This window comes from Tamandua tetradactyla, chromosome 2, assembly GCF_023851605.1.
Source record: "Tamandua tetradactyla isolate mTamTet1 chromosome 2, mTamTet1.pri, whole genome shotgun sequence".
In the NCBI taxonomy this organism is placed as follows: Eukaryota; Metazoa; Chordata; class Mammalia; order Pilosa; family Myrmecophagidae; genus Tamandua; species Tamandua tetradactyla.
In genome coordinates, this window is record NC_135328.1 from 148251139 (window position 1) to 148275373 (window position 24235).

General features: G+C 36.3%; 1 long non-coding RNA gene across 4 annotated transcripts in view; it reads left to right on the top strand.

The window, feature by feature from the left end:
* LOC143662555 (uncharacterized) overlaps nucleotides 1-22813 on the top strand; it is a 256405-nt gene extending 233592 nt beyond the window's left edge. For 2 of the 4 annotated variants that reach the window (XR_013165427.1, XR_013165415.1), the window contains 2 exons: nucleotides 2020-2128; nucleotides 15249-17043. This is a non-coding gene — a long non-coding RNA (uncharacterized LOC143662555). Of the gene's footprint in view, nucleotides 1-2019; nucleotides 2129-15248; nucleotides 17044-22551 lie in introns of those variants that run through there. The other 2 variants (XR_013165410.1, XR_013165420.1) reach the window with 2 other exon arrangements.
* Nucleotides 22814-24235: the final 1422 nt, after the last annotated feature.

The window sequence follows — 24235 nt, forward strand, 5'->3', positions numbered from 1 at the left end:
CCCTAAAGAGAGGGATGGAATGATCAAAGGTGATGGTGGAGTTATACAGAGAAGATAGGATTTAACAAATGAATATGAATGCTGAATCATTAAATTGATACGTCTTTTAGTCTCCAGTATTTTAGAACAGCTAGAAGTAAAAACCTAAAATTATGAAATTGTAACCCATGTCAAAGTCTGAAATATGTTCTACAACTAATTGTGGTGCTGAGCTTGGAAATTTATAGTTTTTTTGTATATATGTTATTTTTCATAAAAAAAGAAGGAAAAAAGTCGATTGTGATGATAAAAACATATTTAAGCCTTCTAGCCTCCTTCATTTTGGAGCAGCTAGAAGTAAAAATATGAGAGGATCATATGGTGGCCCACAACAAACTCTGGGATCTGTCCTGTAACTGCTTGTTGAAGAGTGCTTTGAAAATTATTGCTTTTTTATTTCTTTGCTTTGTATATTTGTTATACCATACAATAAAAAAAGTTGAAAAAAAAAGTTCCATGTAGTGAATCACTGACAGAATGGGCAGAGAAGAGCTTATGCAAATACATGCAGATTGAATATCAGTTCTTGTGGTTGAATTTTTAGGGGAAGAAGGAAATAGCCTGGGACCACTTTTATGCTTTGGTGGAAGCAGAATTCCAGAGAACCAATTTGGGGATCTTGACTTTGTGATGATAATTTCCAAGACGATGAATCTTGTCTTGTTAATCTTGGAAGCAGATTGAAACCTCCTGGATACTACTTGCAGAAATCATACAGACTATTCACAGCACCATTTGCATAAGATAGTGAACAGCTTGAAAGAATCACAAAACATTTTCATTTCCTTGGAATTTTCTTGGCTAAATGCATTCAAGACAATAGACTGGTGGACTTACCTATCTCTAAACCTTTCTGTGAGTTCATGTGTTTGGGTGACATTTAAACAATATGAGCTGGGCAGTGCAACCATGGTTCAGTGGCAGAATTCTCACCTTCCATGCCAGAGACCCGGGTTCGATTCCCGGAGCCTGCCCATGCCAAAAAAAACAAAACAGAAAAAAAGCAATATTAACTGATTTACAAATAATGAGGTATAGAGACTTAAACTGTACTGAAAGTCCATCTGAAGCTTCCACAGAAGAAGGTCATGATTCACTCTCAATAGAAAGCTTTGAAGAAGATACAAAATCTGAGTTTATTCTTGATCTTCCCAAACCTAAACTGCCAGCTTGGTTTAATAGAATTTTGGAATTTTAACTTGGGAAGACTCTGAACTGGTAAACCCACACAGAGCCAAATTTTTAAAAGTAATTAAAGATCTTGCCATGAAGAGGCACCATCAAGCCAAGTGGAGAAGATGAGATGATAAAAATGGATAAGGCAGAAGAATATGTGGATGTGATGTTTGACTTTTGTATGCATGTGGATATTCAGAAACAGATAGAAGCCTTTAGAGATGGCTTTAATAAAGTTTTTTCCAATGGAGAAATTAAGTTCCTTCAGCCATGGAGAAGTCCAAATGATTCTTTGTGGAAATCAATCACCCTGCTGGGAAGTTGATGATATTATCAATTACACTGACCCTAAGAACCTAAGCTGGTCTGGTTTCCTGAGGTCTGCGAGGGTTTTGAGTGACATGTCTTCAGGCAAAAGGAAAGTATTCCTACAGTTTACCTCTGGTTGTTCAACTCTGCCCCCGGGTGGACTGGCTAACCTGCCTCCCCGGTAGCAAGGTTGATGCTACTGATGTAAGCTATCCATCAGTGAATACATGTGTGCATTATCTTAAGTTGCCTGAGTATTCTAAGGAAATCATGAGAGCTGCTACAATGGAGAAAGGCTTTCATCTCAATTGAGTTTTGAAGTACAATGGGAGACATCAGAGACTTTTTTTAAATACTAGTAATGCTTCTTGTGTTTGTGTGCCGAGAAGTATATGACCTTCATCCTGGTAACTCTTGCCTTTATTTCCACCTTTAAGAACATGTGGAATAAGTTTGTTAGCTGCTAATGACAAAACAAATCCTTTACCTCCTCAGCCAGCAGCGATGTAGCACAATGTTGCTATAAGGACTAAAAGTGACTGGAAGAAGGTGATTCTACTTGACCATTCCAAAGAGCAGCTTCCCAGATCTTCAGTGTCCACTGGTAAATTTTTAACTGCGTATTTGTGTAACATTTGTCACTTCATACTCTGTACACTGCAGTTGACATCACTGATTCCTGTTTTGCTGGCTTTTAAGCTACTTGGTAAAAAGTCTTGCTTCCTTAAAATATCGAAAGTTAATGAGCATCTCAAGTTTTTTCTTTTCCTTTTTAATGATGCCTGCACTATCAGAGTATTCTAGCATTCTCTCTTTTGTTTGGCATGTAATCATGCACAACCTTTTTATTTCTTTGAATTGGGAGTATATTTTTACTTCTTAAATGCTGTACTATAAAGATCAAATTCCTAAGTGTGTTTGTGCAACTCAAAAATAAAGACACATTAAGAAAATACAACAACAACAACAACAACAACAAAACAGCCACTGGTCTAGCTGCAAGATAAACTTAAAGCAAGTTTTACTTTTGGGTATTTTCTTTGTATTTTATGAGCATTTATTTAACTTTTTACAGTTTGAAGTAAAAAAAATTCCAAAAAATAAGCTCAACAACAATCATTAAATGTTTGCAGCATACAAAATTATGTCATGTGACTGTTTCAGTGCAGTATTTCTCAGACTTGAGAGCTTAACCAGCTAATTATTTTCAATCATTCAGATTCAGCTTTTTGAAATTACTAACATGAAAAAAATGTATTTTTCTATGGTAAATACACTTACAAAAATTGGAAGTCTAGATGAAATATATGCTCACACACTATAATTGTGATCCAAATCTTTTGTTGTGTCTACCTAGAAACTACCAAGTTATTTGTGTTAACATTTTAAACACCACATCTGCTATTGAACATTGTAACTGCAAAGATGTATTAATCTAGGATACAAGAACTGTTTTTACGTGTTGTGTCAGCATGAAAAGAAATCATCAGGATTTTGATTGCTGTTTTCTGGTATTGAAGAAGGGGCTGTATTTCCATTTTCCAAACTCCTGAGATTACCATATCTGCCACACATGTAGATAAAAGAAATGCCGCTAGTCTGATTTAGCCAAAATGACTTTTCTTTTTAGGAATCCAAAGCATGTTTTGAAATTGCTCATTATTTACCTGTTTCAAAGGTGCATTCCCTTTCTACATTAGAAGAAACATATTCCACTGCAGCCAATGACTCGACTCGACTGGAGTCCTGTTTTTATTTGCTACTCAGAATGTTGTGACTGTGTAATCATAGGTAGCATTTAAAATTTTCACCTCGTTGTCACCTTCACAGTTCTCTGAGAAAAAGAGTTAAAATAAAACATGATAACAATATTGAGATGTATTTTACCAAGAATAATTAAGCAAACTGTAACCCACAAAGCCTAAAATATTTACAATTTTGCCCTTTATTGGAAAGAGCTTGCCAACCCCAGGTCTAGGAAATTGCTACAGCAAGTAAAATTTGATTAGACTTACAAAATTAGTAATGGTTTGGAGCAGAAAACAGAATCCAGGAGCAAGTCAAACTTGGTCAACCTGAGTTTTATATTTCACAAATGTGAAAATCACATAAAACTGGTAGAGTTTTAAGTGAGATGATAATACAAGTTGTACAGTTGCATTACAGTTCATTTTACATAAGTCAAGTATTACAGGACATCTACTGGGGTCTCCATATATACCAAATTATTGAGAATTTTTTCATTATTTTAAATTCTATTTAAAATAGAAAAATTTTAAAAATTCTATTTTTCTAGTGTTTTGAAAAGCTTTTGTTATAAGTGTTAAGATCTGTGCCAAAATGGAAAAAAAAAAAAAAAGGTTATGCTTTTGCCTGAGTGGAAGCTTTTTAGAATTATAATTATAAGGAAATTGTAGTGTAAATAAAATTGATTTAAATATTTAAATAGAGAAAGTAATGAGATCATGTGGAAGAGTTGATGAGGTCTTATATGATTTTATTTCCATAGGGCTTGTTTGGGGTTAACCTGGGAAGGCTACCAGGCCAGCCCCAGGTTTCATGCAAATGGGGGAGACTGACTCCAGTGTGGGATTCTTAGTGAGTGCAATGTGTTTGGGCTGTGCGGGGGAATTTCCTCTTGTTACATGTCATTGCTGCAATGAACCAGAGCTCCATGGCACACTGATGCCATATAAATTCTGCATTTGTGATTCATTTACAAACACTTGTCAACAGAGATTTGATTCTTGTGGAGCTGGTTCTGAAAAATAAGAAAGGACACACCAGTGGAGCTGACTTACTCGTGAGAAGGAGCAGTGTATTTACCTATTTATTTGTAAGACTAGAGACAGAAGACAGCTCTTTTTCAAATTGTGTCACTAAAGTAGGCATCTCTCTCTCTCTCTCTCTCTCTATCCTTCCCTCCCTCCCTCCCCTTCTCCCTGGAGTGTACGTATGTGTATGTGAATAACAGAGTGATTCAGTTTTCCTTCATCTATCATTTCTCCTATTTGAGGTTTCCCCCAAAAGTTTGTAATAAATTCAAATGGAATATCGGCCCATATGTACATCTTGGGGAGAGGGTTACAGGAATTAAGTAAGCTGTCCATTTAATAAGCCCATTTAAAAGTGTTAACTTAATATAAGTAAAATGAAAGAAGGCCTGACACTAAATAATTGTGTTCTTATTATTATTACAAAAAACGAAAAGAGAAAGAAAACAATTTAAGTAACTTAGAAGTTCTCCATAAAAAAAAAGACCTCTATGACAATTGCTTTATTTCTTATAATTGTTAAAAATTTCCCTCTGGCTCTGAGTTAGGAGGTGGGAAGGAGAACAACTGTGAATAATGAAGGGCTTAGAAAAGTTGCTATACAATATGTGAAGAAAAATAATAATTCTTGGAGAAGACAGCAGCAGTTGGAGAAAAACAATGGATAAAATAGTTTCATGTGCAGCCTTTAGGTGGCGCTATCACCCTGAAGCGCTACCTTCGGGTCCGGCTGGCGGTATCTCTGACCTAGAGGAGGGTGTGAGGGTCTGAAAAGAATCGATGTGGGGAGAGAAGGTGAACGGTAGGAAGTATTCATATGGTAGGAGATATAAATTGTACATCTGTAGCTTGAGAGAATGCCTATAAATAGAAAGGGGAACCATCCAAAACCTCCAAGGGCAGAGAAGTGTTTTATACATTGTATTACTAAACTAGATAACCTTTTTCTGGTTAAAGCATAATAGGTTGGGCTTTGGGGAAAGAAGAATTTGTTGTATTTCTGATGCTTCACATGTTTGATCTGGCTTGTGAGCAAAATAATGCATGATTGACTTTTTTATGCTGACACGTGTTAGTAACACTAGCTCGTGCACCTCCCTCTGACCTTCTATTTGCAAGCCAATATTGCAAACAAATTAATGTAAAACTGTGTAGAAGGGCTCTCATTTCTCTTTTGTCTTGGCGTCCATTCACCTGTCCTTAAAGGAGGAAAGGATCAGCCATTTTTTAAATCCATTTCAAGAGAGATTATAACAATTACCTATCCAGCCAGTCTGTGTCATTAAGTATAAATGAGTCTGTGATGAGAAAAGTCAAAGCTCCATTTTATTAGTCTTAATGTTAGTTTTTATTTTTAGATACCTAATTTGCTTTCACGTTTGATATCTTAGACAAAAGCAGAGTCAACTGCTGATCTCTTGCTTTTCCCTGCAGTGAGTGTAATTGGACGCTCTTAGCGGTGGCACAACTGTTCGCAGAGATACCACAAAGCAATGAAGACTGCTAGATTAAAAAGAAGTCTTCTAATATATTTGTGATTAACTGGCAACTATAATAAGAAATTGTAGGCAAATAGAAATAAACAGAAAAGGTTAACAAGGTAGGACACAGAGTCAATTCTTTTCACGAGAGGAAGAAAGGCAAAATACCAGCCAAGCTTTCTATCTGACATCAACCTGTCTGATAAATAAGTAATGGGGGAAAAGAACTCCCACCCTCAGATTTACACATTTTGTTCTCTTCTAGCTGTGACCTTTGTACATGGCCACAAATCTGATGTGAAAGACCAAGTCTATGAATTATGTAAAATAAGAGATGATTTGGAGCACTTGTGTTAGAAATACATAGCTTTGCTCTTTTTATATTCTTTTATTCTTTAATTTTTTCCTCTGTCCTGTTGAGGACAGAATTCCTCATGAATACATTTTTTTCCTTCATAAAGTTTTGAGGACATATATTTTAATTTACTTGACTACTTTCTTTACTTATCATCCAAAAGGTTGCCTAAAGAAAGTCATTCTGACTAAGAGAAAGCAGAGTTAATTGCTAGAATAAAAGACTATTGTCACTGACATCTACAGTGGTTGCAATGTAACCTAAGTCTAAACTTTTAGGCTTGTATCACATTTTATAGATAGACAAACTGAGTCCCAAAGTATTGAAACAACTTCCTCAAGTTCAAGTAGATAGAATTTAAATGCAGGCCCAAACCAGAGCTCATGCCCAGTGTGTCCATCACCCTCCTGCTTTGCATTCCGGGGCAGCTTATTTTCACAGCATGGCCCCTGTGATGGTTAATATCATTTGCCGTCATGGCTAGGCTGTGATGTCCGATCTTTGATCAAGTCAACAACCTGTAGTGGGTGTTTTGCAGATAGATTTAAATTATTACTCAGCTGATTTGCATCTATGGTTGATTGCATCTAAAAATCAACAAAGGAGATTGCCTTCAGCAGTGAGACGTCTCCTCATCCAATCACTTGATGGCCATAAAGTGAAAACCAAGGATTTTGGCAGTCAGAAAGGAGAATTTCTTTCACTACCCCAGGCAACCGCTTCTCCTGGGGAATTCATTGTCACCTTTGGAGTTCCAGCTTGCAGTCTGCCCTCCAAGAATTCAGAGTTGTCAGTCCCCACAGTCATGAGCCAAGTCCCATAATAAATCTCTTAATACTTACATGTATATCTTCCCTCGGTTCTGTTTCTCTGGAGGACCCTGACTAATACATCCACAAATATATTAGTAGATTACTAATGATTACTGCTTTTCTCTCATGCAGTCAGCCATTGGTGCCATTTAGGAAGGCCAGCTTTTTTATGAACCCAGGAACCATTTTACTTTTGCAATAATCCTAACAGTTGTGGCCTTTTGTCATTGTTTCTTCTTTCTTTTTGGTTTCTTTACCAGAGACCTCTAGATTTACACTGTGCTAGCTGATGTTCAGCGACTCTCTTCATCAGACAGTCACTATGTCTGGGGCACTTCACTTCCTCAGGCTCGCCGAGTAAAAACCACCCCCTTGCCTGCAAAGATACACGGATTTGTGACCATTAACTCCATGACACTTTAAATGACCTGTCCATTTCTATGGCCTTTGACACGTGGATCCATTAGATGTCTGTGCCAAGCTTTGATGATGTACCTTGAAAAAGTCAAAATCTATAATTAGACCGAAATAAAACCTGGGAGTTTCTGAGTCTCTATAAAGCAAACCACAAATCTATTCACCTACTCCACTTAGTTTTTTAGTCAGCTGGTAGTATTTATAGAGTTTAATGTTTGCTCGCAAAAACTGTCTACCAGGACCCTAAATCATGATTCCTAATGAAAATTTGCTTCAAACATTCTAAAACCTAAGAGAAAAAATCAGATTTCTAAACATTAAGAGCCATTTATTGGAACAAGAAAATGTTTGGGGCATATTGAGAATTTCTTTCCTATATATTAATATCCAGCTGTTACACAATAGCCAAAAAAAATCAACATAAGTTATATTATACTGAATTTCCTCCTCTGCTTATATAATTATGGATTACCTGGCAATACATAAATCAGAAATATTCCCCATTTAGACAGTGGCTAGGAGATTGCAGGACTGGCAGACTCAGAAAGGATTCCCCAGACTTTGCCACCAAAATTGTGAACAGAGTCTTTTGACCCACCTGGGCTAAAGGTGGATCAAAACTTGAACCCTGAAAAGAGTTCTTTGACTTGGGGCCCTGGAAACAGGAGGCTTGAGAAGGACTAAGATGATATTATGGGAAAAGCATTTGGGCATTTTCTGCCCAGTGACTCATTCGTATTTGTCACTATATTATTGATATTCAGGTATGATTGATTCAGTTTGACAACTGACACTATTCCACAAAAGATTGGTCAACCTACTTAATCAGGGATGTCCAGAAGCAAGGTCTCAGTCTTCTTCCTGGGCTTTTTCATCTTCTCCTTGAATGATGTCACCAAATTCATCTTCTTCAATTTTATGGTAATAATTCCAAAGGAAAAGTTTCACTCCATGCTTATTATTTTTTTTTTTAGTTCACAGTTTCCGTTAGGTGTATTTTTCCCCATATATCCCCCATTATTGACACTTTGTATTAGGGTTGTGCATTTGTTACAATTCATGAAAGAACATTCTTATATTTGTACTATTAACCCCAGTCCTTCGTCCACAACTGGTTTCACTGAGTTATACAGTCCCATGTTATATCTTCTAACTTTCATTCTAGTAACATACACGACCCTAAATTTCCCCTTTCGATCAGACTCACATACATAAGTCAGCACTGTTAATTACACTCATAGTAATGTGCTACCATCACCACCATCCAATTACAAAATTTTACAATAAACCTAAATAGAAATTCTGTATAAATTAAATATCAGCTCTCCATTCTCTACCCCAATCTATTCTCTGATAACCTATATTCTAGACTTTAACTCTGTGAGTTGGTTTATTCTAATTATTTCATATCAGTGAGATGACACAATATTTGTCCTTTTGTGAATGGCTTATTTCACTTAGCATAACGTCCTTAAGTTTCATCCATGTTGCTGCATGCATCAGGACTTCATTCCTTTTTACAGCTGAATAATATTCCATTGTGTATGCACCACGTTGTATTTATCCACTCATTGGTTGATGGACATTTGATGCTTTCATCTTTGGCAATTGTGAATAATGCCACTACGAGCATCAGTGTGCAAATATGTTTCAGTCCCTGCTTTCAATTTTTTGGGATATATATCTGGTAGAGGGATTGTTGGGTCAGATGGTAATCCAAATTTAGCTGTCTGAGGTATTGCTAAACTCTTTCACAGCAGCTACACCATTTTACATCCTTACCAGCAAAGAATGAGTGTTCCTTTTTCTCCACATCCTCCCCAACACTTGTAATTTTCTGTTTTTTTTTAACAGTAGCCATTCTAGTAGATATGAAATGATATCTTATTGTGATTTTACTTTGCATTTCCATAATACCTAGTGATGTTGGACATCTTTTCATATGTTTTTGAGCCATTTGTATATTATCTTTGGAGAAATGTCTGTTCAAGTCTGTTGCCCATTTTATAATTGGGTTGTTTGGCTTTTTATTGTTAAGCTGTAGGATTTCTTTATATATTCTGGATATCAAACTCTTATCAGATATGTGGTTTCTAAATATTTCCTCTCATTAAGTAGGTTGTCTCTTTTCTTTCATGACAATGTCCTTTGATGTACAAAAGTTTCAGTGTTGATGAGGCCCCATCTATTTATTTTTCCTTTCATTGCTTGTGGTTTGAGTGTAAGTTTACAAAACCATCACCTAACACAAGACTCTGAAGATGCTTCCCTACATTTTTTTTCTGGGGGGTTTAAAGTCCTGGCTCTTACATTTAAGTCTTTTATCCATTTTGAGTTAATTTTGTATATGGTGTGAGATCGGGGTCATCCTTCATTCTGTTGCATATGGATATCCAGTTCTCTCTGCACCATTTGTTGAAGAAGCTAATCTTTCCCAACATGTGAGGTGCTTAACTTTTTAATGAGATTTAAATACTTTGCTCTACCTCCTAAGGTAGTAGAAAAATTCATGTATTTTGTTACACTTCTTATTGGAGATATTTTCCTCAAGATGATCATAGAAACCTATGTATCATTCAGTCTACAAATATTTAATTAAGCAAGTACCATGTATGTACATGATAAGCACTGAACTGGGTGCTTGGGGATACAGTGTTAGAAAAAAAAGATTAAAAATCTCCATATTCATGTGATATACATTCTAGTAGAGGGATATAGGCACTTCTTAAAAATATTCCATTTGTTACATGCAAAATATATTTAAAATTTGTATATTATAAAATATAAGATTTAGATCTATGCAATCACTAATCAACTTATGAATGAGAACATTACTGATACTGAAGCACCGATATTGGCAATCTCATCTCCTGGCACGTCCCCCAAGATGTAACCAACAATATGAATTTTGTTTTTCATCCCATGCCCTTAACAATTAACTCATTTTACAGATGATCAAACAGATGCTCAAAGGAGTAAAAAACTTATTCACACAACCCAAGTTATTAGATACTGAATCAGATTTTAAATTCAGTCTGATATCTCTTCGAAGCCTCCAGTATAATAAAATGCCTTAATTTTACAACATGTGTATGCATTGCTTGTTTTTGAACCTCTTAAATACAATACCACAAAGGATGGATTCTTAAGCAACTTACTTTATTTCACTAAATAGCATGTCCCCAAAATGTGTATAAGTGGTTTTATTTCACTTGAATTCATTGATTTTTTACTGTTTGAGCTTCTAGTGCATGAATATTCTACACTTTTATTTGCCCCTAATCTTGTGGATTTCCCCCACCATTTTTGCTACAAAGAAAACACTGCTAGAACATTCTTAAAAATATCTAGTTGTGTCACACAAGGTTTTTTCTAGGTTATAGGTATAGGAATGGTAATACTGGGTCAAAGGGTATGCACCCATACAGCTTTGCAAGATAATACCAAAATGCTTTTACAATTAGGGTTACAATTTACACTCATGCCAGCATTCCAAATGTTTCACATTCTTACCAACACTTGATATTTTATTTAAACCATCTTAATTTTCTCTTTTTGTTGTATGGAATGTGATTTCTTCTTCTATGAAATGCTTGCTTGTGTCATTTGCCCATTTTTCCATTGAGTTGTCTTTTTATTAGTGAATTTTTAGGAGCTTTTAAATATATTTTGGTCAAAGTTCTCTGACATTGTGGTGAGAATGGCTTCTCCCATGTGACTGTCTCACATGCTTGTTCTTACCAGCTGCGCTTCATTTCCCTGTGCTCATTACAACTTCTCAGTCTTACTACTTATTTTCTTCTTTCTTTTTATATACAAAGGCCATAGTTTTCATTAGTTATCTGATATACAGGGACTCATGCTCTGGGAGTTTCTCCCCTGCCTTTACGCCAGTCAGTTTGATGGGTCTTTTTCTGGTCACATCTTTTGTCCTGGTAGCCATACGAGTTACACTGTCATGGCCTCAGACAGACCATCCACTTTGTCTGATTTGCCCTGGCTCTCAGGCCCCATTGGAAAGGTTGTTCAGCATGTGAGAGAGGTTGCACAATCACTTAAAAGGCTTTTAAGTAGGAAGAATAGTTTCTGTAATAATTACCCCCTGGAAGACTATCCTCCAAGAACAAACAGTCCATTTCATTCTATGACTTTTTCTGCTGATGACCCCTTTAAAAAAATATAACTGTCCTTCTCCCAAGAAACAAACGGGCTGAACTCAATATGCAAAAGCTGTGTCAAACATAAAACCACTGCCTTCCTCGCCAGAATGCTCTTTTCAGCACTTTTACATCATTTAGCTCCTTCTTGCCTCATTGCATGCGAGTTACATTTGTGCTTGAGATCCTGTGCCCTTGCTTCGGAACTTATTTATTCTGCTGCTGGAAAGCCCTTTCAGTTAGTTAATTTCAAAATTTTCCCTCTGAGTGCCTGAATTGTATAATTTTGACTCTCCTCACACACAAGACCTAAGAAAACACCACAGGTGGTTTAAGCACATAATAAATGTTTTTTGATAATGATGACAATACACGAAAAATATTTATCATCATTAGGTTTTCATAGGTTCCAAAAGTCCTTTATGCACCGTGAATAAAATAAAACCAAGAACTAGCTCTAAAATAAATGCTAGCCTTTTATAAAACTGTGATAAAACTCACAAAACTACGTGCTTGCTCTCCACCCATCTGTACTTCTCCATTACCCTAGGTTTCCTTCTGCTGTTCTTTTGGCTGCAAACTAAGCCAGTATTAACTGCAGTTTCCACACCTCTGACTGGAGGTCTTTGTGATCCCGTGTCCCACAGCAGAACCACTCTTGTCTGCAAACTTTGGTTGGCACATAGCTATGATGGGCTACTCCTCCTGCAGGCCTCTGTCAATCTCTCACCTGTTCTGGGGTCTACTATTTGAGGAGACACCTGCATGGGTATAAGGACCTAAGAAGCTGAAGGATCTTCTGCCCCCCAGTCCTGGATTGAGATGAGACATGGACGGGAAGGGCTGGTAGAGATGCTTCTCCACATTCTGAGAAAAGAACAAGTGAGTCTCTAAAGTTCCAGGTCTATCACCCTCTCCTGATCTTATCCTGGTCAGAATTTGAGCATGCACTTTGATGGAATGTCAAATTCTGGCAAAAATAGGTCTGTTGAGGTGGCAGGATAAATGGGCCTCAGTTCCATGCTCCATCTCAAAACAGTTAAAAGGAAAAGAGAGAGAGAGAAGGCAGGGGGAGAGAAGAAGAGAGGAAGAAAGAAAAGAAAGAGGGAGGAAAGAAGGGAGGGAGAGAAGAAGGAAAAGCAAGGAAAAATCTTTATTATGCAAGTAATAAATTGCTGGGATTGCAATTAGTGCTTATTCCCTTCTAGTCTGAGATCTTGACTTGTTTAAGAATGAAAATGTGATACACGGGTTGGTTGAATAACTCTTCACTCTGCTGTCATGTCAGTTACATTTTAATATGACAGAAGAATAAGAAGGTTTTGGTGGAGGACAGAAAAAGAATGGGAGTTGTAGGGCAGCCAGATGGTGAATGGAGGAGGAAAAGGATGAAATGGGCAGGCTGAGGCCACCAAAACCTCCCCATCTCCTTTCACCTTCCTGCCCCAGGCTGCCATCTCAGCTTTGCCTGAGGTCTGAACTCATCTCACAGCCTGTGTTACTGGGATTTCCAACACAACCACTGCAGCCGCCGTCTGCAGCATTTCAGAAGGTGGATGCCTGGCTTTTGCTTGTCCTTCAGTTTCTCATCTTCCTATGCACTTCCACCCAGCAGATGTATTAGCAATGACTAATGACATTGAGCGTCTTTTCATGTATCTGCCGGCCATTTTCATTTCTCCTTTACAGAATTGTCTGCTTGAATTCTTTGCCAGTTTAAAAATCGAGCTGTTTGTCTTTTTGTTTTTGAGTTCTTTATATATTCTGAATACTAAAACCTTATCAGATATAAGATATCCAAATATTTTCTCCCATTCTGTAGATTTTCTTTTCATTTTTTTGATAATGTCCTTTGATGCACAAAAGTTTTTAATTTTGATGAAGTCTAATTTATCTATTTTTTCCTTTCATTGCTCATGCTTTTGATGTACTCTAAAAATCCATTGCCTGATATAAGATATTTCCCTCTGTTTTCTTCTAAGAATTTTATGACTTTAGCTCATATTTAGGTCACTGATCCATTTTGAATTAATTTTTGTTTCTGGCATGAGGTAGATGTCCATTTTAATTCTTCTGCATGTGGATATGCAGTTTTTTCAGCACCATTTATTGAAGAGATTGTTCTTTCCCCATCAAGTAGATTTGGAAATTTTGTCAAAAATTAATTGGCTCGGGTGGTACAAGGGTAGTCCAGTGGTAGAATTCTCGCCAGCTATCCCAGAGACCCAGGTTCGATTTCCGAACCATGCACCTCCTAAAATTTAATAATAAAAAAAATTTAATTGGCCATAGATGTGTGGAAGACAAGTTTTTTTATTTTAGTGGACATCCTCAGGCTCCTTATTTATAAAATGAAGGGGTTTAATTAGATGCTTTCCTAGGTATACAGTACTTCATCTCTAATAGCTTATCACACATTGACCCCAATTACTCCTCTCTCATAATTACACAAATCTTCTTACAAATAGCAAGGTGGGAATGCAAAACACTTGCACCATCGATAAAACTGTCAATATCTTCACCATGTTAAAACTCATGAAATATAAACTCCCCTAGATCATAAGCTCCAAGCGAGCATGAATTTTTGTTTGTTTTGTTTATTAATATATCCATAGCACCAAAAGTAGCATATGGCACAAAATAGATGTTCAAGAAATATTTGTTGAATGAAACATATTAATACTCTGTATAAAAACAGACAGTTCAAGAAAAAAGAAGTGATTGGAAAATCATCATTTTCAATGTCCTTTAACTTTCTAGTTGAAACAATAGCATATTATTGTCACCTGTTAAATTAACAGATGTTAAAAAATAATAATACGCCATTGATAATGATTGTGAACTCAGAGTGGTACCGTTTATCAATAGGCTTACGAACATGCATATGCTTTGACCCTGCAATTCCACACTCAGGAATGTATCTTAAGGAAATAATTAAGCAGATGCAAAGATTTAGCTATAATAATGCTGTTTATACTAGTAAAATTTGAAAACAAACAAAATGTCCAATCACAAGCAATTTATTTTAGTAAATTACTAAAAAGTAATGCAGTTGTTTAATTAAATACAATTAGACATCTAAAGCATTGACAATGAATATTTATTAACCAAAAGTATGCATAATATCTGTAATCAAAAGCTGTTTTATAAAATAGCATGTACAGTAAAATTTTATAAAAAGTATCCATAGATCTGTAGAAAAAGTTCACATAGCTTATATGCCATGGAGTATGGTGGTCGTGGCTGGGTAGTGGGGTTTTTGTTATTTTCTCCTTTCTGCTGATTCTCTTATTTGTTTCTACAATGGCCATAAATGGCTTTTATAATGTATAATAAATCATTTTAATTAAAAAATGTAGCTTTTAGCTTTAACAAATGTAGACTTGCAAGTAGTGTTTATAATTTTTTAACGATACAATTTAATTTTTAGTATTTTATAATTAATTTAATTAATTTGCATCTGATCTGTTTTTTTGCTCATCCAGACTTTCCTGCTCTATCGTGGAACATGGCTACATTAGTCAGATTCTAAGCTTCTTAAGGGCAGGGTTTGCATCTTTTCTTTATTCTTCAAAGTATCTGGTTGCGTCATAAAAATTCACTGTCCTAAATTGAGCCAAGAGCAATTTCAATTCCTGCTCTCATTAAACATCTCCTATAAATCACCTTAAAAAGTCCTAGTCATAAGAATATCCCCTAAGGTTTTCTTATTTTCTTTTTATTTTTAGCCAATTCCTCACAATAACGCATCTTAAGGAAGAAGAGCCTTGTATGATGGAGGGGACGTGCAAAGGAGGGAGATATTTATTTTGTGTGGCTCCAGGAGAGAACAAGAAGGTGAATTCAGCCCACTCTGAAGAAGAACTCTCTCATAATTACAGATGGACGTGGGTAGGTGACAGCTGGGTGATATAGGTATAAAGTCCCTCTCCCGAGAGATGCCTAAGCTGAAGAGAGAAAGCAGCCATTGCCCGTGAGTGCTGACACCGAGCTAGAAGTTGGACATGGTAACCATGATGACCTTACTTTTCTTAGGCCTCATCTGCTGCCAAGAAATCAAGGGTTCAAGTTCAGGTCAAACATGTAGATTAATGTTTTGTTTGGCCCAACCCTTGCTCTCGTACGCCAAACCCCAGAACATCCTCTGAAAGCACCATGCCATCTTCCCCCGACTTCATGGACCCCTCTCCTTCCCTGAGCACCTGTAAACAGCACCTCTTTTCCTGGCCCCAGCATTTGAGATGAACATGAGCTTTCATTTATTGAATGATTTTTTTAAACGAAATTATTATTATCTAGCTGAGCGTTATGGTAAGCATTCAAAGTACTTCACCTCACGCCCCCAAAACCACCCAAGGAGGCTGATTTGTACTGATCAGGAAAACAAGGCTGATAAAGGGCAAATACTGTGCCTAAGGTCATGCTACTATAAAAGCAAAGACAGAATTTACACCCAGATAGGGCTGGCTTCAAAATAACGTACATAATAATATACTCTGTTATGAGGAAAAGTTGTCAGGGTTTTCACAGACAAAAGGGTTTCCAGGAACCGCTCTATAGACAAAAGGGTTTCCAGGAACCCAGAAGTTGGCTTCTTGGCTCCAGCTGAATCCCTTCATGGCCTCATTTCTATCGCAGCTCAGAACTGATTCTCCTTCTCTCTACTCTTGACAAGTTTCCTTCTCTAGCCCTCACTCCACGCACTTTGCTCCAATCTGTTTCTTCTCATTCCTTGTCACAAAAACTCCTGCAGTTGTCCAAATCATAGGGGCTCTTAGAAAGCACTTGAAGCTCAGCTCAGGACATGCCTGGGGTGTTGATAAGGTCCCCAGTGGTACGACCTTGACCTGTCTCCCCAAACCAGCCGCTCAAATTTTAGAACTTTCAACACACCTCCAGTCACACTTAACCAGAGCAACCCCCCTCCTTTCCACAGCTCCTCTTAGTGGGTTTTTTAAAATGTGCTAGTGCTGTCTGAGGCAGGAGACCCTCATTACCAAGATGTTCTGTGATTCACTTCCTTCTTAGAGATAGGCAGCTGAAGATAATTCATTTGGGGGCCACATAGCTCTCTCATGCCTATCTCCCAGTTAACCAAAATACTTTAGCCATTTCTTACTTTCTTTTGCACTGTTGGCTGGAAATTCTCTCTAATTTCTGCCCCATGAGGGGAGTTTATCTGATCCCATTTTCTTCACTGGGACTGCTTGGCTAATTCTGCCACCGATGTCTGCCCTTTGTTTGACTCTGTAGGCAGACCCAGGATCCTGGGCTCTAACACAGAAAGATAGAGGAGCTAGGGAGAGAGTTATTTCATAGCAAAAGTTAGAAGGATAAACTTGTTTATAAATACTGATGGATACTGATGTCCCATTACTAGGTACGCTATAGGAGACTGCATAATTACCTTCTAGCTTTTTTAAGTAGTCCCACAAATTCCTTTTAATACTGTTTTTACCTATACTGTATATTCTGGGAAAAAGAACAAAGCAAACACTTTTAGGAAGCATGAAACCAAAATAAACTGAAGGCATTCTGGTTCAGTTTGATGACCATTTTATTATATATAATGTTAAACTCGTCCTTCTCTTATTTCCTTAGTTGATGTTCTTTCGCAGCATTGTGTGCTTATGTACTTTATGCTTGTCCACATTAGTTTTGGTCATTGAGATCAGGCAAGGACATGTGCAATGTCTTGTTCAGATAAACGTGCAAGAGTTTTTTGTAATCTCGGTTAATCAGAAGTTATCATTTTGGTTTTGCAGCAAGGGGTTTGGTTAATACGTATGTCTTTTTCTGAATACCAGTTCCTGATATTGCTTAATGCATCTAGCTATTTGTTTGTTTATTTTTTGCAACTTCCACCCACCACCCCACCACTCAGTCACACTTGAATATAAGTTCCATAAGAATGGGGACTGACTAATTTATTGCTGTAAGCTTAGTGCCCAGAAAACTAGACAATCATGAACAAAACCTTTATCACAAGAGCGAAAAGTTTGTTCCAACATTGGCTAATGTTAATGAATTGGTTAATGTAATTCACCACATTGAAGAATAAAAGAAAAAAATACCATACCACTATCACATTAGATGCAGAAAAAGCATTTGTTCGTGATGAAAGACTTCCAACAAACTAGGATAGAAGGAATCTTTTGAGCCTCATATACAGTATCTAGAAGAAAAAGCATGCAAACAAACATTTAAAACTTTATTTAAAGACAATAAATAAGACATAAATAATGGAGAGATATTCTGTGTTCAGACATAAAGAGATTTAGAGTCATTATGAGGTCAATTGCCCTCAAGTGATATCTAAATTCAGTGTAATCTCAGTCAGTCAAAATTCCAACAGGTGTTTTCATGCTTGAAAAGCAGTTTTTCTACAGTTTTTAGGGAAAAGCCAAGACATTCTTTTAGAAGAAAAAGATAAGATTTGGATTAATAGATATCAAAACTATGCATAAAGCTATGGTAATGAAAACAATTTGATACTTACACAGGAAAAATAAAAGCCGCATATGTAAGGAAATGGTTTAGTACAGACATGGCATTGCAATGAGTAGAAAAAGATGGTTCATCCCATAAACTGTGCTGAAAATATTGGTTATTCACAAGAAAACAAACAAAATTGGATCCTTCTTCATATCATACATTAAGTTAAATTTCAGTAAGTTTAAATAACTAAATATGAAAACCAAACATGTTGGGTGGCTCAGTGGTAAAACGCTCGCCCTCCTTGTGGGAGACCTGGATTTGATTTCCGGACCATACAACAACCCCATCCCCCTTCCAAATACATATGAAAAGTTGAAAATATAACATTGAGAACACACTATTGAGGTAGAAGGATATTTCTTAAACAAGATATAAAATGAAGTAACTATAAAAAAAGATTGATAAAATTCAACTTTCTTAATATTAAGAATTATTACACATATATATTTACTGTCAAGCATAGTATCCAAAATACATAAAGATTTCTAAAAAATGTATAAAACCACTGTTTAAAATGGATGAAGGACACAAGGAAGCTTTTTGGGTGGTGTTCTAGTTTGCTAGCTGCTGGAATGCAATATGCCAGAAACAGAATGGCTTTTAAAAGAGGGAATTTAATAAATTGCTAGTTTACGGTTCTAAGGCCGAGAAAATGTCCCGGTTAAAGCAAGTCTACAGAAATGTCCAATCTAAGGCTTTGAGGGAAAGAGACCTTGGTTCAAGAAGACCAATGAAGTTCAGGGTTTCTCTCTCAAGTGGAAGGGCACATGGTGAACACAGTCAGAGTTTCTCTCTCATCTGGAAGGGCACATGGTGAACACGGCATTATCTGTTAGCTTCTTCTCCTGGCTTCCTGTTTCATAAAGCTCCCCAGGAGGCATTTTCCTTCTTCATTAACAGAGTTCTCTGGCTTGTGGGCTCTCTGCTTCTCGTGGCTATGTCGTTCTTCTCTGAATTTCTTGCCTCCAAAATGTTTCCTTTTTTATAGGACTTCAGACTAATAAAGATCCACCCGAATGGGTGGAGATACGTCGTCACCTAATCCATCTTAACAACTGCTCTTGATTACATTACATCTCCAGGGAGGTGATCTAATTATAGTTTCAAACATACAATGCTGAATAGGGATTAGAAGAAATGGCTGCCTTTACAAAATGGGATTAGGATTAAAACATGGCTTTTCTAGGGGACACACATCCTTTCAAACCAGCACAGATGGGGAGGGAGAAAATGCTAAATGACTAATAAATTTATTTAAAGGTGTTCTACCTTATTAGCAATCAGAAAAATACAATAATTTTTAAGTGCCTCTTAATAACCATTAGGTTGGCAAAGGTTTAAAACTGACAATTCAGTATGGATTCTGAACAATAGGACCTCTAATACACTGCGGATGAGAAATTCAAGCAGGGTACAACCACTTTAGAAAGCAATTCATCACTGTCTTGCAAAATTGAACACATGCGTCCTTGGCCAACCCTAGAGGTCAATCGTAGCTCGAGTGGACAACCCTCACACATGCTGATGGCATCTTAATAATTTGCCAGGACTTCACTCAGCCTGTGCTTGGGGCAGGCTAGAGTGTGAGGACACGAATTTGGCCTAAAATAACCTTAAGCAACAAGGGACAGGAAGTGAAGGATAAACATCTGAGCTTTTCTTATTGCTTGGTTGGATGATTCTGAGGTAAGTTTAACAAACTTTCAAAACCTCCACCTTAAAACTGGATTCCAGTTGCCACAGCATTAGCCAGACATTAACACACCATTTATTAGCTTTTCTTCTTTCCCTGCCTCACTTGCCTACACTCCATATGTTCCCTGGAGTAACCCACCTAAAGAAACACATACACCCAAATATTGCCTCAAGGTCTGCATTTGGTGGAATACAAACCAAAACATCCAATGCCTCAGCAGATCCACTGCTAGATTTATGACCTAAAGAAATTTGTGCCTGCCCCAGGAGACAATTATACAGGATAGGAAAAAAACTTGGTAACAACTAAATGTCCATCAACAAAAGAATGCGTAAATATATTTTGATATAGGCATTTAAGGAAATAGCATACGTGAGTAAAAAATCAGTGAGTTGCAACTAGATTAATTGACCTCAATACATTTTAGAACATAATGTGGAGGGCAAAAAGATACTGAGAATACATACAGTATTCTTATTAAATTGAAAAACAAGCAAATTGAGTGATAGACTGGTAAGGGTTATAAATATACCTGATGAAATTTAAAAAAAAATACTGAAAAATGACAATAAATGAAAATGCAGGCTAGTAATTACCTCTGAGAAGATGGCTAAGGAATGGGGTGAAAAGAGCCCAAGAAACCTTACACATATTGATTATATTCTTTTTCTTACATTAGATGGTAGGTTTCATGGGTAATTGTTTTAATATTATATTTCATTACTTGCATGTTTATCGATAAAAAATGAAAAAATAACTGACTCATATATCAGGTACAATGAAAAACATTGATTAAGTTTCATGTTTTATTGTGCAGAAAGTATGTGATACCATACATTAAAATATAGCAATTAATTGAGAGGTATGATTATTATAACCAAAAGCTTTTATGTATTTTACCATGGGTTTTTGCAGTTCATCTTCCATAGTCTGCAAATCTTTGGGATTCATCAATATACTTAGATAGGGAACATTTACTTTAAACATGTCCACTGTTTCCCTAGGTTTCGTTGAATGGAATTACAATATGATAACTTAGATCCCCAGATTGGTAGCTGATATATATCATAGATATTCTAATAACCAAAGAAGTGATAATGTGTTTGGTTCTATTGCAGCCTAGTCCCATATTGTACTAACTTCCTTTGTCATGCTTGGAATTTATGGGTTTTACAGCATGATAGTATACATTGTGGGAGCTACTAAAATTAAGAGGGAAAATAACCTACACATGAAAGGATGACCTTGGCCTTGAATTATCTTGTTTTTCCACTTAAAATTATAAGATGTTGGACTAAGTATTTATATACCTTATAGAGATGAAAGAATATCCCCTTATCATGGCTATAAATTAAGTCATTTAATGAAAAACACCTGGTCTAACTTTCTAAATTTAAATCAATTTTTAAAATTTCAATTTCATATTAAGAGGGTGAAACCCAATTAAGCATCCAAAAGCGAGTGGCAGAACTATGTGGAAAGGCGAGCTATGATGCAAAGTAAAAACTACTTGTGCTGTCTTTTCCCAAAATAGTGGACCCATTTATAAAAATTGTTGAGTAAGTCAAATAAATAAATAAAAATATTTGTTTTGAAATTGTGCATCTTTCAGTGATGTGATAAGACAAAAAGTGCTTACAATAAAAAGAGATGTAGCCTTAAAATCTATCTAGGTGTTTCTTTGATTTTTTAAGTAGATGTACAATTGATTAATTTAAAATGATTCAGTGAAGGATTAATATGGATTGTAGATCCTGGATTTGAAATAATAGTGATGAGACAGTCAAGAAAGTTGTTTAGAAAGAATGAATGCCTACCTTGACCTTATGTGAGTTAATCATTTCTATAAGGGTGGAAAATAAAAATATAGCCAGTTTTGTAAGCACGGAGATGTCTTGTCCACTTTGAGAAGTTACACATAGCTACATCTGAACTCCTTTTTTTTTTCCCAATATTTTTCTTTGTATTTCAGGTGCATTAAATCTTGATATTTGTCTAAGAAAGGTAAGGGGAATTTTGTATTTGTTATTTCTTTTCCACCATGTTTATGAACCTTCAAAAGGATATTTTTGATGTTAGAACAGGACAACAAAACAAAGAGAAAAGTTTGCTTTGATGTAGGAAATGCTGACATTTGTATGACATGCCATATCTGTGCTAATAAGTGATGAAAAGTTTGGAAAATGGAGAGAAAGATGGCTTTTATTGTGTACCTATATTGTGCTAGCTGTTGTAAGATAATGGCTAGATTTCTTTTCCCTTTCTAAAACTGCTTTGCAAAAATTCTGAAGCAAAATGCTGTTAATGAAATTGTCTTATAGTTGCATGAAGCCTTTATAATTTATTAAGCAATCCTTCTTGCCTAAGGAGAGAGAAAACACCATTTATTGTATGCTGACTACATGTAGTTCAGTAGCATGGAGGTTTTAGGCATTTAAAAATGAATCCATGTGATATGTTTAAGAGATGGGTATTATCTCTCCCATATTTCAGATGAGAAAACAGAGATTTAGGGAATGTGAGTTGATTGCCCAAAGTGGCATCCAGGAAGTGTTGAAAGTAGTTTTCAAAAGCAGACCTTCTCACTCTGCTGCAACGCCTCTCTCTGTGGGGGCTGTCTCTAAGCCATGAGGTAGCTATTAAGAGACCTAACATCTGCAACTCATCAAAAGGCAACACTGCAGGGCTTTGTTCTCTAAGTTAATGAATTTGGCATCAGAAGCACCCAAGAACCTTGATTCACTCTGTTCTAAGCATGCCTAAAATAGGGGAGTTCATAAAAATTCCAAGAACAATTTTTAAGAAGGAAATGCCCTTTGTTTTCATTTATTTTGCAGATCAGATTCTTGACTCTTTGGGTAATGACACTGACTCATAATAACATTTTTCTAACGTGTTAAAGGCCTGCAATGGCAGAAACAATCCCGGACATCAAAGACTTAGCCAAAAAGAGAAAAACCCACAATGAGGTAAAAGAAAGGACCAAAGTCTATTGCCGAAAATGTTGAGGAATTTGAAAGAGTTTCTTCTCTAAAAACCAACTGAGATATAATGAGCCTAGAAAAATAAAGAGCAAGGCTTTGATATTTCAAGAATTGAGCTTCCTGTGTTAGCAATAAATTCTTTCACAAACTCGTGCTCTTGATTGTCGACTCTCCAATATTAGAGTGAGCTTTGAGAAGACTCTGAACACTTCTCAATTGCTCTCCGTACTCTACATATTCCTAATGCTGAAGGTTCTAGGAAGTAACTTGAGTATGAGTCTAAAATCATTCACTTTTATATTTCTTTGTGGTATACAGGACTGCAAAACAAATTTAAAAGTTCATGTGAGTACTTGAAAGTTACCCAATCTGCCACATACATGCCATAACCTGAAAGAAACAAATGATACATTTTGTCCATGCTTATGCATTTGATGAGCCATACTTCAACTGAAGAAGATGGAGTGGGATGAAATGATGAAAGACAGGAACCAAAGAGGCTGAAAAGTGACCTAGAAATCTTCATTTTAGCAATCATAGCTGAAGCTGGATGCAAGTTTACAGCAGCAGGGGTGAAATTATAGTACAAATTACCATGCTAGGCCCAAGAAATTATTATCTGCGGCATGGTTATTAAGTGATAGATAAATAAATAACACTGTAGGACTGATTGACAAACCATAAGTGGCCTAAAAGCTAAAAGGGGCACCATGCAAACAGTACTGTGTAATCGCTCAACACTTTAAAACTGAAATGAGATTTGCCACAGCAGAGAAATCACAAAATACTATGTGTTTGAGCCAACACACAGGAATCATTCATAGGAATCTTAATCCCAAGAAAGGCAACCCAAATGGCCATAAACTGCTGTGGGGTTTTTTGGTTTGTTTGTTTGTTTTGAAGGGCACTAAGGACCCATCGTTGGTAGAACAGGAGTCACAGTTGTTTTTCAAATACAGTATTTCACCAATTTTAAGAGACTTTTTTTTCGTGTTTTAACATCTTTGATATTAGATGATGAAAGATGGTTAGTAATAACAGGTATACATGGACTAGTCCATATGTTCTCTCCTGCTGGTTAAAAATACGGACAAAGTAGTTATGTTTTTAATTGGATAAGTTGGCGATTTATAGTAAAATCATGTAAAAATACAGCATTCTTGTATACCCCCTATTGTTGACACTTTGTGTTAGTGTTGTACTTTTGTTATAATTAATGAAAGAATATCAATATTGTACTGTTAACTATAGACCAAGTTTACAGTAGGTGTATTTTCCCCCACATATCATCCTATTATTAAGACCTTGTATTAGGGAGGCACATTTCTTATATTTCATGGAAGAATATTTTTACACTTGTACTATTAACTAGGATCCATCCTTTACAAGAGGGTTCACTGTGTTATACACAGTCTTCTTTTAATGTCTTTCTTTTAATGTTATTCTAGTAACACTTATAGGTTCTAAAATTTACTCATTTAACCATATTCACATATATAATTCAGTACTGTTAATAACATTCATAATAATGTGTTAC